Below are 13,520 nucleotides of genomic sequence, written 5' to 3'. Positions count from 1 at the left end.
AAACTGATCTTCTTACTGTCTATGTTTTGAACCATTCCTGTGACACTAGTTATAGAATCCGATGCTTCACTTCAGGTTCACTATATCCCTCTGACCTTCTTATTGACGATGAGTCATTGAAATAGCATCGGAATTAAATACGAAAGGCACAATGCCGACTTAAGTACAAGAAAACTGACTCTTCATACCGTCTATGTTTTGAACCATACCTGTGACACTAATTATCGATTCCGATGCTTCACTTCAGGTTTACTGTATACCTCTGACCTTCTTATTGACGATGAAACACTGAAATTGCATCGGAATTAAATACAAAAGGCACAATGCCGACTTAAGTACAAGAAAACTGATCTTCTTACTGTCTATGTTTTGAACCATGCCTGTGACACTAGTTATAGAATCCGATGCTTCACTTCAGGTTCACTATATCCCTCTGACCTTCTTATTGACGATGAGTCATTGAAATAGCATCGGAATTAAATACGAAAGGCACAATGCCGACTTAAGTACAAGAAAACTGACTCTTCATACCGTCTATGTTTTGAACCATACCTGTGACACTAATTATCGATTCCGATGCTTCACTTCAGGTTTACTGTATACCTCTGACCTTCTTATTGACGATGAAACACAGAAAATGCATCTGAATTAAATACAAAAGGCACAAATCCGACTTAAATACAAAAAAAACTGACTCTTCTTACTGTCTATGTTTTGAACCATTCATGTGACACTAGTTATAGGTTCCGATGCTTCACTTCAGGTTTACTGTATCCCTCTGACCTTCTTATTGACTATGAAACACAGATATTGCATCGGAATTAATTACAAATGCACAATGCCGACTTAAGTACAAGAAAACTGACTCTTCTTACTGTCTATGTTTTGAACCATTCATGTGACACTAGTTATGGATTCCGATGCTTCACTTCAGGTTTACTGTATACCTCTAACCTTCTTATTGACGATTAAACACAGAAATTTCGTCGGAATTAAATACAAAAGGCACCATGCCGACTCAAGTACAAGAAGACTGGCTCATCTTACTGTCTATGATTTGAAACTTTCCTGTGAGACCGGTTTTAGATTGCGATGCTTCACTTCACATTTACTGTATCCCTCTGACCCTCTTATTGACGATGAAACACAGAAATTGCATCGGAATTAGATAGAAAAGGCACAATGCTGATATAAATACAAGAAAACTGACTCTTCTTACTGTCTATATTTTGAACCATTCTTGTGACTCTAATTATAGATTCCGATGCTTCACTTCAGGTTTACTGTATCCTTCTGACCTTCTTATTGACGATGAAACACAGAAATTGCATCGGAATTAGATACAAAAGGCACAATGCTGATATAAATACAAGAAAACTGACTCTTCTTACTGTCTATGTTTTGAACCATTCATGTGACTCTAATTATAGATTCCGACGCTTCACTTCAGGTTTACTGTATCCCTCTGAACTTCTTATTGACGGTGAAATACAGAAATTGCATCGGAATTAAATACAAAAGGCACAATGCCGACTGAACTACAAGAAAACTGACTCTTCTTACTGTCTATGTTTTGAACCATTCCTGTGACACTAGTTATAGATTCCGATGTTTCACTTCAGGTTCTCTGTATCCCTCTCACCGTCTTATTGACGATGAAACACTGAAATTGCATCGGAATTAAATACAAAAGGCACAATGCGGACTTGAGTACAAGAAAACGGACTCTTTTTACTGTCTAAGTTTTGAACCATTCCTGTGACACTAGTTATAGATTCCGACGCTTCACTTCATTTTTACTGTATGCCTCTGACCTTATTATTGACGATGAAACACAGAAACTGCATCGGAATTAAATAGAAAAGGCATAATGCCGATTTAAGTACAAGAAAACTGACTCTTCTTACTGTCTATGTTTTGAACCATTCCTGTGACACTAGTTATAGATTCCGATGCTCACTTCAGGTTTACTGAATCTCTCTGACCTTCATATTGACGATGAAACACAGAAATTGAATCGGAATTAAATACAAAAGGCACAAAGCCGACTTAAGTACAAGAAAACTGACTCTTCTTACTATCTATGTTTTGAACAATGCCTGTGACACTAGTTATAGATTCCGATGCTTCACTTCAGGTTTACCGTATCCCTCTGACCTTCTTATTGACGATGAAACACAGAAATTGCAACGGATTAATAACAAAAGGCACAATGCCGACTTAAGTACAAGAAAACTGATCTTCTTACTGTCTATGTTTTGAAGCATTCCTGTGACACTAGTTATAGAATCCGATGCTTCACTTCGGGTTCACTATATCCCTCTGACCTTCTTATTGACGATGAGTCACTGAAATTGCATCGGAATTAAATACAAAAGGCACAATGCCGACTTAAGTACAAAAAAACTGACTCTTCTTACTGTCTATGTTTTGAACCATTCCTGTGACCCTAGTTATAGATTCCGATGCTTCACTTCAGGTTTACTGTATGCTTCTGACCTTCTTATTGACGATGAAACACAGAAATTGCATCGGAATTAAATACAAAAGGCACCATGCCGACATAAGTACAAGAAAACTGACTCTTCATACTGTCTATGTTTTGAACCATTCCTGTGACACTAGTTATAGATTCCGATGCTTTACTTCAGGTTTACTGTATCCCTCTGACCTTCTTATTGACGATGAAACACAGAAATTGCATCGGATTAAATACAAAAGGCACAATGCCGACTTAAGTACAATAAGACTGGCTCTTCTTACTGTCTGTGTTTTCAACCCTTCCTGTGACCCAAGTTATAGATTCCGATGCTTCACTTCAGGATTACTGTATCCCTCTGACCTTCTTATTGACGATGAAACACAGAAATTGCATCGGAATGAAATAGAAAAGGCACAATGCCGATTAAGTACATGAAAACTGATTCTTCTTACTGTCTATGTTTTGAACCATTTCTGTGACACTAGTTATAGATTCCGATGCTTCACTTCAGGTTTACTGTATCCCTCTGACCTTCTTATTGACGATGAAACACAGATATTGCATCGGAATTAATTACAAATGCACAATGCCGACTTAAGTACAAGAAAACTGACTCTTCTTACTGTCTATGTTTTGAACCATTCATGTGACACTAGTTATAGATTCCGATGCTCCACTTCATTTTTACTGTATACCTCTGACCTTCTTATTGACGATGAAACACAGAAATTGCGTCGGAATTAAATACAAAAGGCACCATGCCGACTCAAGTACATGAAGACTGGCTCATCTTACTGTCTATGATTTGAAACTTTCCTGTGAGACCGGTTTTAGATTCCGATGCTTCACTTCAGGTTTACTGTATCCCTCTGACCCTCTTATTGACGATGAAAAACAGAAATTGCATCGGAATTAAATACAAAATGCACAATGCCGACTTAAGTACAAGAAAACTGACTCTTCTTACTGTCTATGTTTTGAACCATTCCTGTGACACTAGTTATAGATTGCGACGCTTCACTTCAGGTTTACTGTATGCCTCTGACCTTATTATTGACGATGAAACACAGAAATTGCATCGGAATTAAATACAAAAGGCCCAATGCCGACTTAAGTACAACAAAACTGACTCTTCTTACTGTCTATGTTTTGAACCATTCCTGTGACACTAGTTATAGATTCCGATGCTTCTCTTCAGGTTTACTGTATCCCTCTGACCTTCTTATTGACGATGAAACACAGAAATTGCGTCGGAATTAAATACAAAAGGCACAATGCCGACTTAAGTACAAGAAAAGTGACTCTTCTTACTGTCTATGTTTTGAACCATTCCTGTGACACTAGTTATAGATTCCGATGCTTCACTTCAGGTTTACTGTATCCCTCTGACCTCCTTATTGACGATGAAACACAGAAATTGCATCGGAATTAAATACAAAAAAAGCACAACGCCGACTTAGGTACAAGAAAACTCACTCTTCTTACTGCCTATGTTTTGAACCATACCAGTGACACTAGTTATCGATTCCGATGATTCACTTCAGGTTTACTGTATACCTCTGACCTTCTTATTGACGATGAAACACAGAAATTGCATCGGAATTAAATACAAAAGGCACAATGCCGACTTCAAGAAAACTGACCCTTCTTACTGTCTATGTTTTGAACCATTCCTGTGACACTAGTTATAGATTCCGATGCTTCACTTCAGGTTTACTGTATCCCTCTGACCTTCTTACTGACGATGAAACACAGAAATTGCATCGGAATTAAATAGAAAAGGCACAATGCCGATTTAAGTACAAGAAAACTGACTCTTCTTACTGTCTATGTTTTGAACCATTCCTGTGACACTAGTTATGGATTCCGATGCTTCACTTCAGGTTTACTGTATACCTCTGACCTTCTTATTGACGATAAAACACAGAAATTGCATCGGAATTAAATACAAAAGGCAAAATGCCGACTTAAGTACAAGAAAACTGACTCTTCTTACTGTCAATGCTTTGAACAATTCCTGTGACACTAGTTATAGATTCCGATGCTTCACTTCAGGTTTACTGTATCCCTCTGACCTTCTTATTGACGAAGAAACACAGAAATTGCATCGGAATTAAATACAAAAGGCACAATGCTGATTTAAATACAAGAAAACTGTCTCTTCTTACTGTCTATGTTTTGAACCATTCATGTGACAGTAATTATACATTCCGATGCTTCACTTCAGGTTTACTGTATCCCTCTGACCTTCTTATTGACGATGAAATACAGAAATTGCATCGGAATTAAATACAAAAGGCACAATGCCGACTTAACTACAAGAAAACTGACTCTTCTTACTGTCTATGTTTTGAAACATTCCTGTGACACTAGTTATAGATTCCGATGCTTCACTTCAGGTTTACTGTATCCCTCTGACCATCTTATTGACGATGAAACACAGAAATTGCATCGGAATTAAAACCAAAAGGCACAATGCCGACTTACGTACAAGAAAACTGACTCTTCTTACTCTCTATGTTCTGAACCATTCCTGTGACACTAGTTATAGATTCCGATGCTTCACTTCAGGTTCACTGTATCCCTCTGACCTTCTTATTGACGATGAAACACTGAAATTGCATCGGAAATAAATACAAAAAGCACAATGCCGACTTAAGTACAAGAAAACTGACTCTTCTTACTGTCTATGTTTTGAACCATTCCTGTGACACTAGTTATAGATTCCGATGCTTCACTTCAGGTTTACTGTATGCCTCTGTCCTTCTTGTTGACGATGAAACACAGAAATTGCATCGGAATTAAATACAAAAGGCCCAATGCCGACTTAAGTACAACAAAACTGACTCTTCTTACTGTCTATGTTTTGAACCATTCCTGTGACACTAGTTATAGATTCCGATGCTTCACTTCAGGTTTACTGAATCTCTCTGACCTTCTTATTGACGATGAAACACAGAAATTGAATCGGAATTAAATACAAAAGGCACAATGCCGACTTAAGTACAAGAAAACTGACTCTTCTTACTATCTATGTTTTGAACAATGCCTGTGACACTAGTTATAGATTCCGATGCTTCACTTCAGGTTTACCGTATCCCTCTGACCTTCTTATTGACGATGAAACACAGAAATTGCAACGGATTAAATACAAAAGGCACAATGCCGACTTAAGTACAAGAAAACTGATCTTCTTACTGTCTATGTTTTGAAGCATTCCTGTGACACTAGTTATAGAATCCGATGATTCACTTCAGGTTCACTATATCCCTCTGACCTTCTTATTGACGATGAGTCACTGAAATTGCATCGGAATTAAATACAAAAGGCACAATGCCGACTTAAGTACAAAAAAACTGACTCTTCTTACTGTCTATGTTTTGAACCATTCCTGTGTCACTAGTTATAGATTCCGATGCTTCACTTCAGGTTTACTGTATGCTTCTGACCTTCTTATTGACGATGAAACACAGAAATTGCATCGGAATTAAATACAAAAGGCACCATGCCGACTTAAGTACAAGAAAACTGACTCTTCATACTGTCTATGTTTTGAACCATTCCTGTGACACTAGTTATAGATTCCGATGCTTTACTTCAGGTTTACTGTATCCCTCTGACCTTCTTATTGACGATGAAACACAGAAATTGCATCGGATTAAATACAAAAGGCACAATGCCGACTTAAGTACAATAAGACTGGCTCTTCTTACTGTCTGTGTTTTCAACCCTTCCTGTGACCCAAGTTATAGATTCCGATGCTTCACTTCAGGTTTACTGTATCCCTCTGACCTTCTTATTGACGATGAAACACAGAAATTGCATCGGAATGAAATAGAAAAGGCACAATGCCGATTAAGTACATGAAAACTGATTCTTCTTACTGTCTATGTTTTGAACCATTTCTGTGACACTAGTTATAGATTCCGATGCTTCACTTCAGGTTTACTGTATCCCTCTGACCTTCTTATTGACGATGAAACACAGATATTGCATCGGAATTAATTACAAATGCACAATGCCGACTTAAGTACAAGAAAACTGACTCTTCTTACTGTCTATGTTTTGAACCATTCATGTGACACTAGTTATAGATTCCGATGCTTCACTTCATTTTTACTGTATACCTCTGACCTTCTTATTGACGATGAAACACAGAAATTGCGTCGGAATTAAATACAAAAGGCACCATGCCGACTCAAGTACAAGAAGACTGGCTCATCTTACTGTCTATGATTTGAAACTTTCCTGTGAGACCGGTTTTAGATTCCGATGCTTCACTTCAGGTTTACTGTATCCCTCTGCCCCTCTTATTGACGATGAAACACAGAAATTGCATCGGAACTAAATACAAAAGGCACAATGCCGACTTAAGTACAAGAAAACTGACTCTTCTTACTGTCTATGTTTTGAACCATTCCTGTGACACTAGTTATGATTCCGATGGTTCACTTCAGGTTTACTGTATCCCTCTGACCTTCTTATTGACGATGAAACACAGAAATTGCATCGGAATTACATACAAAAGGCACAATGCTGATATAAATACAAGAAAACTGACTCTTCTTACTGTTTATGTTTTGAACCATTCATGTGACTCTAATTATAGTTTCCGATGCTTCGCTTCAGGTTTACTGTATCCCTCTGACCTTCTTATTGACGGTGAAATACAGAAATTGCATCGGAATTAAATACAAAAGGCACAATGCGGACTTAAGTACAAGAAAACTGCCTCTTCTTACTGTCTATGTTTTGAACCATTCCTGTGACACTAGTTATAGATTCCGATGTTTCACTTCAGGTTCACTGTATCCCTCTCACCTTCTTATTGACGATGAAACACTGAAATTGCATCGGAATTAAATACAAAAGGCACAATGCGGACTTAAGTACAAGAAAACTGCCTCTTCTTACTGTCTATGTTTTGAACCATTCCTGTGACACTAGTTATAGATTCCGACGCTTCACTTCAGGTTTACTGTATGCCTCTGACCTTATTATTGACGATGAAACACAGAAATTGCATCGGAATTAAATACAAAAGGCCCAATGCCGACTTAAGTACAACAAAACTGACTCTTCTTACTGTCTATGTTTTGAACCATTCCTGTGACACTAGTTATAGATTCCGATGCTTCTCTTCAGGTTTACTGTATCCCTCTGACCTTCTTATTGACGATGAAACACAGAAATTGCGTCGGAATTAAATACAAAAGGCACAATGCCGACTTAAGTACAAGAAAACTGACTCTTCTTACTGTCTAAGTTTTGAACCATACCTGTGACACTAGTTATAGATTCCGGTGCTTCCCTTCACGTTTACTGTATCCCTCTGACCTTCTTACTGACAATGAAACACAGAAACTGCATCGGAATTAAATAGAAAAGGCACAATGCCGATTTAAATACAAGAAAACTGACTCTTCTTACTGTCTATGTTTTGAACCATTCCTGTGACACTACTTATAGATTCCGATGCTTCACTTCAGGTTTACTGTATCCCTCTGACCTTCTTATTGACGATGAAACACAGAAATTGCATCGGAATTAAATACAAAAAAAGCACAATGCCGACTTAGGTACAAGAAAACTCACTCTTCTTACTGCCTATGTTTTGAACCATACCAGTGACACTAGTTATAGATTCCGATGCTTCACTTCAGGTTTACTGTATACCTCTGACCTTCTTATTGACGATGAAACACAGAAATTGCATCGGAATTAAAACCAAAAGGCACAATGCCGACTTAAGTACAAGAAAATTGACTCTTCTTACTCTCTATGTTCTGAACCATTCCTGTGACACTAGTTATAGATTCCGATGCTTCACTTCAGGTTCACTGTATCCCTCTGACCTTCTTATTGACGATGAAACACTGAAATTGCATCGGAATTAAATACAAAAAGCACAATGCCGACTTAAGTACAAGAAAACTGACTCTTCTTACTGTCTATGTTTTGAACCATTCCTGTGACACTAGTTATAGATTCCGATGCTTCACCTCAGGTTTACTGTATGCCTCTGTCCTTCTTGTTGACGATGAAACACAGAAATTGCATCGGAATTAAATACAAAAGGCCCAATGCCGACTTAAGTACAACAAAACTGACTCTTCTTACTGTCTATGTTTTCATCCATTCCTGTGACACTAGTTATAGATTCCGATGCTTCACTTCAGGTTTACTGTATCCCTCCGACCTTCTTATTGACGATGAAACACAGAAATTGCATCGGAATTAAATACAAAAGGCACAATGCCGACTTAAGTACAAGAAGAGTGACTCTTTTTACTGTCTATGTTTTGAACCATTCCTGTGACACTAGTTATAGATTCCGATGCTTCCCTTCAGGTTTACTGTATCCTTCTGACCTTCTCACTGACGATGAAACACAGAAATTGCATCGCAATTAAATAGAAATGGCAGAATGCCGATTTAAGTACAAGAAAACTGACTCTTCTTACTGTCTATGTTTTGAACCATTCCTGTGACACTAGTTATAGATTCCGATGCTTCACTTCAGGTTTACTGAATCTCTCTGACCTTCTTATTGACGATGAAACACAGAAATTGAATCGGAATTAAATACAAAAGGCACAATGCCGACTTAAGTACAAGAAAACTGACTCTTCTTACTATCTATGTTTTGAACAATGCCTGTGACACTAGTTATAGATTCCGATGCTTCACTTCAGGTTTACCGTATCCCTTTGACCTTCTTATTGACGATGAAACACAGAAATTGCAACGGATTAAATATAAAAGGCACAATGCCGACTTAAGTACAAGAAAACTGATCTTCTAACTGTCTATGTTTTGAAGCATTCCTGTGACACTAGTTATAGAATCCGATGCTTCACTTCAGGTTCACTATATCCCTCTGACCTTCTTATTGACGATGAGTCACTGAAATTGCATCGGAATTAAATACAAAAGGCACAATGCCGACTTAAGTACAAAAAAACTGACTCTTCTTACTGTCTATGATTTGAACCATTCCTGTGACCCTAGCTATAGATTCCGAAGCTTCACTTCAGGTTTACTGTATGCTTCTGACCTTCTTATTGACGATGAAACACAGAAATTGCATCGGAATTAAATACAAAAGGCACCATGCCGACTTAAGTACAAGAAAACTGACTCTTCATACTGTCTATGTTTTGAACCATTCCTGTGACACTAGTTTTAGATTCCGATGCTTTACTTCAGGTTTACTGTATCCCTCTGACCTTCTTATTGACGATGAAACACAGAAATTGCATCGGATTAAATACAAAAGGCACAATGCCGACTTAAGTACAATAAGACTGGCTCTTCTTACTGTCTGTGCTTTCAACCCTTCCTGTGACCCAAGTTATAGATTCCGATGCTTCACTTCAGGTTTACTGTATCCCTCTGACCTTCTTATTGACGATGAAACACAGAAATTGCATCGGAATGAAATAGAAAAGGCACAATGCCGATTAAGTACATGAAAACTGATTCTTCTTACTGTCTATGTTTTGAACCATTCCTGTGACACTAGTTATAGATTCCGAAGCTTCACTTCAGGTTTACTGTATACCTCTGACCTTCTTATTGACGATGAAACACAGATTTTGCATCGGAATTAATTACAAATGCACAATGCCGACTTAAGTACAAGAAAACTGACTCTTCTTACTGTCTATGTTTTGAACCATTCATGTGACACTAGTTGTAGATTCCGATGCTTCACTTCAGGTTTACTGTATCCCTCTGACCTTCTTATTGACGATGAAACACAGAAATTGCATCGGAATTACATACAACAGGCACAATGCTGATATAAATACAAGAAACCTGACTCTTCTTACTGTTTATGTTTTGAACCATACATGTGACTCTAATTATAGTTTCCGATGCTTCACTTCAGGTTTACTGTATCCCTCTGACCTTCTTATTGACGGTGAAATACAGAAATTGCATCGGAATTAAATACAAAAGGCACAATGCCGACTGAACTACAAGAAAACTGACTCTTCTTACTGTCTATGTTTTGAACCATTCCTGTGACACTAGTTATAGATTCCGACGCTTCACTTCAGGTTTACTGTATGCCTCTGACCTTATTATTGACGATGAAACACAGAAATTGCATCGGAATTAAATACAAAATGCCCAATGACGACTTAAGTACAACAAAACTGACTCTTCTTACTGTCTATGTTTTGAACCATTCCTGTGACACTAGTTATAGATTCCGATGCTTCTCTTCAGGTTTACTGTATCCCTCTGACCTTCTTATTGACGATGAAACACAGAAATTGCGTCGGAATTAAATACAAAAGGCACAATGCCGACTTAAGTACAAGAAAACTGACTCTTCTTACCGTCTATGTTTTGAACCATTCCTGAGACACTAGTTATAGATTCCGATGCTTCCCTTCACGTTTACTGTATCCCTCTGACCTTCTTACTGACAATGAAACACAGAAACTGCATCGGAATTAAATAGCAAAGGCACAATGCCGATTTAAGTACAAGAAAACTTACTCTTCTTACTGTCTATGTTTTGAACCATTCCTGTGACACTAGTTATAGATTCCGATGCTTCACTTCAGGTTTACTGTATCCCTCTGACCTTCTTATTGACGATGAAACACAGAAATAGCATCGGAATTAAATACAAAAAAAGCACAATGCCGACTTAGGTACAAGAAAACTCACTCTTCTTACTGCTTATGTTTTGAACCATACCAGTGACACTAGTTATAGATTCCGATGCTTCACTTCAGGTTTACTGTATACCTCTGACCTTCTTATTGACGATGAAACACAGAAATTGCATCGGAATTAAATACAAAAGGCACAATGCCGACTTCAAGAAAACTGACCCATCTTACTGTCTATGTTTTGAACCATTCATGTGACACTAGTTATAGATTCCCATTCTTCACTGCAGGTTTACTGTATCCCTCTGACCTTCTTATTGACGATGAAACACAGAAATTGCATCGGAATTAAATACAAAAGGCACAATGCCGACTTAAGTACAAGAAAATCACTCTTCTTACTGCCTATGTTTTGAACCATACCAGTGACACTAGTTATAGATTCCGATGCTTCACTTCAGGTTTACTGTATACCTCTGACCTTCTTATTGACGATGAAACACAGAAATTGCATCGGAATTAAATACAAAAGGCACAATGCCGACTTCAAGAAAACTGACCCTTCTTACTGTTTATGTTTTGAACCATTCATGTGACACTAGTTATAGATTCCCATTCTTCACTACAGGTTTACTGTATCCCTCTGACCTTCTTATTGAGATGAAACACAGAAATTGCATCGGAATTAAATACAAAAGATACAATGCCGACTTAAGTACAAGAAAACTGACTCTTCTTAATGTCAATGCTTTGAACAATTCCTGTGACACTAGTTATAGATTCCGATGCTTCACTTCAGGTTTACTGTATGCCTCTGACCTTCTTATTGACGATGAAACACAGATATTGCATCGGAATTAAATACAAAAGCCACCATGCCGACTCAAGTACAAGAAGACTGGCTCATCTTACTGTCTATGTTTTGAAACTTTCCAGTGAGACCGGTTTTAGATTCCGATGCTTCACTTCAGGTTTACTGTATCCCTCTGACCTTCTTATTGACGATGAAACACAGAAATTGCATCGGAATTAAATACAAAAGGCACAATGCCGACTTAAGTACAAGAAAACTGACTTTTCTTACTGTCTATGTTTTGAACCATTCCTGTGACACTAGTTATAGATTCCGATACTTCACTTCCGGTTTACTGTATCCCTCTGACCTTCTTATTGACGATGAAACACAGAAATTGCATCGGAATAAATTACAAAAGGCACAATGCCGACTTAAGTACAAGAGAACTGACTCTTCTTACTGTCTATGTTTTGAACCATTCCTGTGACACTAGTTATGGATTCCGATGCTTCACTTCAGGTTTACTGTATCCCTCTGACCTTCTTATTGACGATGAAACACAGAAATTGCATCGGAATTAAATACAAAAGGTACGATGCCGACTTAAGTACAAGAAAACTGACTCTTCTTACTGTCTATGTTTGAACCATTCCTGTGACCTTATTGATAGATTCCGATGCTTCATTTCAGGTTAACTGTATCCCTCTGACCTTCTTATTGACGATGAAACACAGAAATTGCATCGTAATTAAATATAAAAGGCACAATGCTGATTTAAATACAAGAAAACTGTCTCTTCTTACTGTCTATGTTTTGAACCATTCATGTGACAGTAATTATAGATTCCGATGCTTCACTTCAGGTTTACTGTATCCCTCTGACCTTCTTATTGAAGATGAAATACAGAAATTGCTTCGGAATAAAATACAAAAGCACAATGCCGACTTAAGTACAAGAAAACTGACTCTTCTTACTCTCTATGTTTTGACCCATTCCTGTGACACTAGTTATAGATTCCGATGCTTCACTTCAGGTTCACTGTATTCCTCTGACCTTCTTATTGACGATGAAACACTGAAATTGCATCGGAATTAAATACAAAAGGCACAATGCTGACTTAAGTACAAGAAAACTCACTCTTCTTACTGTCTATGTTTTGAACCATTCCTGTGACACTTCACTTCAGGTTTACTGTATGCCTCTGACCTTATTATTGACGATGATACACAGAAATTGCATCGGAATTAAATACAAAAGGCCCATTGCCGACTTAAGTACAACAAAACTGACTCTTCTTACTGTCTATGTTTTGAACCATTCCTGTGACACTAGTTATAGATTCCGATGCTTCACTTCAGGTTTACTGTATCCCTCTGACCTTCTTACTGACGATGAAACACAGAAATTGCATCGGAATTAAATAGAAAAGGCACAATGCCGATTTAAGTACAAGAAAACTGACTCTTCTTACTGTCTATGTTTTGAACCATTCCTGTGACACTAGTTATAGATTCCGATGCTTCACTTCAGGTTTACTGTATACCTCTGACCTTCTTATTGACGATGAAACACAGAAATGGCATCGGAATTAAATACAAAAGGCACAATG

The sequence above is a fragment of the Schistocerca americana genome, chromosome 9 (assembly GCF_021461395.2).
Source record: "Schistocerca americana isolate TAMUIC-IGC-003095 chromosome 9, iqSchAmer2.1, whole genome shotgun sequence".
Classification (NCBI taxonomy): Eukaryota; Metazoa; Arthropoda; class Insecta; order Orthoptera; family Acrididae; genus Schistocerca; species Schistocerca americana.
The sequence above is the reverse complement of the archived record's forward strand: the minus strand, read 5'-3'. Positions refer to the sequence as shown.